The 4801-nt window shown below is 37.4% G+C and overlaps 1 pseudogene; it reads right to left on the bottom strand.

The window, feature by feature from the left end:
- LOC143577313 (kinetochore protein NDC80 homolog) lies at positions 1-3898 on the bottom strand (annotated as a pseudogene).
- Positions 3899-4801: the final 903 nt, after the last annotated feature.

Genomic DNA, 4801 nt, shown 5'->3' with positions numbered 1-4801 from the left:
TTAAAACCCGAGAGAGGATGTTAATGCCTCTTTATGAGCTTGTGCTATAGCAACAACCGTTTCTAAAACCTCATTACGCATTTCTGATATTTTACTTGAAATAAACTCTGTGGCTGGACACTAAATCAATCAATGCCAAAAGCTCTAGTGCATACATCTCAACTCTTTTACAATCTGTTGTTGTCTCTTGTAACTTCGCCTTCAAACTCTTCACAAAAAGTCAATTACTTATATCGCCATGTAAACAATCAATAAAAACAACTGATATATCATGCCTTAAAAAGTCCACGCATTTAGTTACGTTTATCTTGCAAAGTTAAAACTTGAAAATATAGGATATTTGCATGCTAGAAAATGTTTTCATAATACAGATAATAGGTTTGGTAAAGATATTTGATTTTAAGAAGCTAGCCCGACCTGACTAAAACCTCCCACCTCGGCTTATTTCGCATGCCTCGTTTGGTCAAGAACATTAATTCAATATTGAAGTTATAAAAATTGTTACCTCAACAAAGTTACAAGCTTCTTTTTCAACAAGGTCAACTTTACGAGACTTGACTTCAAAGCTTTCAACCAACTGCCTAGCCTCCATTGCACACCTGGAGGTGTAATCTTGTGTTTCATTCCTTATTGAGTTTAGCTGATTTTCCATTTGATGAAATAATAATTGAAACAACAATAATAAATAAGTGATTGTTGTTAGGGCCTAAATTTTATAGTCGGATCAGTGGTCAACTCAGGATCCTAAATATTCTCGGGATCCCGAATATGTTCAGGATTCTCAGATGAGTCTAGTATCCTGAGTATTAATACTAATAAATAGATATTTCTCTTGGTGTTGATTTATAATTGCAGGTATTAATTGTTGATTTACTCCATGCGAAATACACGGTTGGTGGTTACATAAAACGTGTGGAATAAGTTATAACAGCTAGGATTAAGGGCCAAGTAATGGTTGATGGTTAAATGTTGGCTGTTATCCTGAAATCTCGCACTTATATTTAATATTAGCACGTGTGGGACCACGTTTGATGAGTAACTCCCAAAAGAATAGGTCAAAGACTGGGATGAACATTGAAGAACGTGGATTGAATCAAAAGAAGAGTTCCCCCAACGGCTATATTGGAAGACTCTTTCAGTTCCAGGATACTCGGAGAGTTAGTTAGGGATTTCAACCTATCCTGCCGATGCAAGTATTCTGAGGATTATACTTCGGGATATCCAACTGTCCTTTATTATTTTTGTTTGTAGATAAGACCACGTGTTTAATGTGCTAATAAGAACGTGGGTTTGTAACGGATATTAATGAGGCTTCGTCAACTCAAACGTGGGCAACAATGAAGACTTAGTCTAGGGTTTCCAGAATAATCGGAATAACAGTTGTAATCTTCTTATTATAAATATGGGCTGATAGTATTGTTAGGTCACACACAACTCACTTGTTTAGCTGCTAGTACTCACTGTATCACTTAGCTCACGATTACTAATCAGCTCCAACCTTTGTAATCACCGATTTTGTTATTAATAATATCGACGGTGATAGTTTTCACCGTCCGGGGGTTTTTTGTGCCGGAGATCATAATAATCAAGCGTAATTCGACCAAAAGTTAAGCTCATAATCTTTAACCGAAGAGATTCGACTAAAGATTACGTTGTAAACTCCTTACCGAAACGAAGATTATCATAATCAAGGGCTTTTTCTCTCGTAATCACATCTTTGTATTCGATATCACAATCATTAAGCACTTCACCTCACGTGCTAATTTGATCAAAAGTTGCTTTGTCAATTTTTGACCGAAACAATTGTGTTAAGCTGCAAAATTACCGAATTGTCTAAAGTAACAAGCCACTATTACCTATGTATATAATGTTGAAAATCAAGTCTAGTTTCAAAGTAAAGTCTACCTTTAAATTTTACAAGTCAAAGGGCTACATTCACCAAAAAATATTTGTGGGGAACTAGGTTGAAGTTTAAGTTAATAATCCGTATTGATACTGACAACTATTGGTTTAGTCTTTTTAAAGTGTTGTGTACATGTTTAAATTGAGATATCTGGATATTGGGTTGGGTATGTGGGAGTTCAGTCTGTGTTGGGCTCGGGGGTTTTAAGTGGGTTGGCTTATCTTGGGTTCTTGCGAAGGGGCAATCCATTTCTTGTCATGTATTTATTTCACGTAGTGTCTGTCTTATAAGTGAGTGGTGAATATTAGCTGAGGCGTTTGGGGAGTAAAGTGCAAAAATATCCAAGTAAAGTGCCTACAGCCTACAAATTCTCAAGATATAACCTTTAGGTCATTAGATTTGGAATTCGGCTGCTAAAGGTGGATAGGTGGGATGGGATTATTCTTGTTACGGTACTGTTTTCATTTATCTAGAAATAACAAAGTGGGACTTACTTCATAAATTCATGATTTAATTATCACGATACAATTCGTTTTTGCATCAATCTTTCTAGCAATGTCCCGGGATTGTTGCTGGAGGGACATCAGAGTTCCAAGATTTTCCATTGAGCTTCTCGTTAATTCATCATGCGCAGAACTGAGTAGAGGATCCAATTTTGATTTGTAATCCATTCCAAGCACCTCAGCAGCTGTTGTACCATTTGCATTCAACTCATACTGAATGTCATTTCCTAACTTTAACCTAAAAAGAACAATTACATTGATATGGTTTCATGATATTATATCATAAATAACAAACAACACGCAAAATGTACGCTACCTTCGTATAGCTTGATTACACTTGGTATGAAGTGCCTCTAGCTCGTTAAGCTTTGTCCCAATGACAGCATCAAGATCCAAGCACTCGTCTTTCCACTTGCTCATTTCGGTTTCAGCATCTGCTATATTAATCGCCTGTTCTTCCACCATCTTCCTCAACCGCTCATTCTTCTCACAAATCCTATTCCTTTCCTCCATTTTTAACCTGAATACCTTGTCTCTTTTCTCCACTTCCATTTGCAACTTATCATCATCCTTTTGCAATATCTTGATCGATTCATTAAGCGTGTCGATACTTTTTAAACATGTAATCTTGTCTTCATATGTAACGGCCCGGAGTTCATAACCTCCAGTTTTACCTCCAAATCCTTCGCTTCTGCTAATAACATATTCACATTCTCCAACAACCAGTTCTCCTTCTGTTATCGAAAAAAGATTCAAATTTCGAATTAAATCGATTCCAAAATCACAAATACTAAACACCCGCAATTTGGACCTATTTCATGAACAGAACTACGACTGATTTTCACAATATAAAAATAATAAAATGAACATACATCATAAAGTACTAATTACACTATAAACAAGCAGAAGTTATGCCTGTTGTAACTTCCCCTTGAAATCTTCATCTTCACGTTCGACAACATCATCATCCTCCCTAATATATAATGCATGTAACATTTCAAATTATAATCGAACGTATAAACGGACTGCGACTGAGTGGAGTTGGCAATGTGATTGTTGTACATCACAACCTGCACAAGCCAATGCAGCACAACGAGCACACTAGGGAAGGAGTGAGGCGTCCCGGGGGCTTTCAAGGCGGACTTGTTCATCTTAACGGTACTTCAACACTGCAAGTCCTCGATCTTATTACAAGGCGGGTGGGTAGTCGAGGCGCGTGAGGATGAACTTGAGGGTTTCTGTGATGTCCTTGCTTGAAATGAACAGGGAAAGAGGATGTGGAGATGTAGCAGTTGATGATGTTGACGGAGTGGGTTTGGTAGGAGCGGTCGGTGATGCTGCGGTGGTGATTTGCGCCAGCGGAGTAGATGGAAGAAGGATGGCTGCGGCAGAAACTACGACGGCCTCCGGCGGAGAACTGCCAGGGGTTGATAGGTGTCGGAGGGGCGGCGGTGGGTGGTTGTTGAGGGCAGCGAACGGCGGGGCCTCTCATGATTCCGGTGCGTTAATTTTAAGTTCCACTTTATGAAAGGGAAAACTAGAGAGAAGGGTCTAAATATGAAATAAAACAAAACCAACATAGATTTAATAATATAGATAATAAGATACACAAGTATATCTGTAGTGGAGTCCCGATAAATTTGGCGAATTTGCACATTTAGCAAAATGTATGACTTTGATTTTGGGGTGTAATGATGTTGCAACCCCTCTAGTGCCATGTCACAATTTTTATTATTTTATTGTTGTAATTAAACTAAACAAACAAAAACCATTTAAGTTATTAAAATTTATTAAATTAACTAAATAAAAGAAATATAAATTATAATCAAAGTAAAAAAACCCACCAAAAAATAAAAAAATACATTAAAAAAATAATAATCTATTCATTATCTTCGTCTTCGTTCTCCTCCTCGTCTTCGTTTTCCTCCTCGTCTTCTACTTCAATGGGACGATTATCCTACACGGGTTGAACCAAATCCTCCTTAAGTTGGTTATGTATCTCACTTGATGTGAGTTCGTGAATGTTATGCGTTCGTTGCACTGCGGTTGGTTCAGGGAACTATTCTGGAACACTTTCTGGTATCTAGTGTTGACATATTTCTTTGCAAGTGTCTTCTAAAATCATATTATGAAATATGATATATGTATACATGGCATCGCTCATTTTTGCCATCGTTCATACACGACATGGGTTTTTCACATAATGTCAACGTTTTTTTAGAACCCCGAAACACATCTCAATATCCTTTCGCGCGGGCTCTTGCTTCTTCTTAAAGTATTCTCTTTTTTCTTCGATTGGGTCTTGAAACGTTTTCACGATGATCGAGTACTCTGGATATATCTCATCTTCAAATAGTATCTGTGATAACAGAAGGTATCGTTGGCATAAAACAGT

The sequence above is a fragment of the Bidens hawaiensis genome, unplaced genomic scaffold (assembly GCF_021521415.1).
Source record: "Bidens hawaiensis isolate Kalapana, Puna unplaced genomic scaffold, B.hawaiensis_p1.1 tig00000142_1, whole genome shotgun sequence".
NCBI classification, from domain to species: Eukaryota; Viridiplantae; Streptophyta; class Magnoliopsida; order Asterales; family Asteraceae; genus Bidens; species Bidens hawaiensis.
This window is presented reverse-complemented; position numbering and strand designations above follow the sequence as displayed.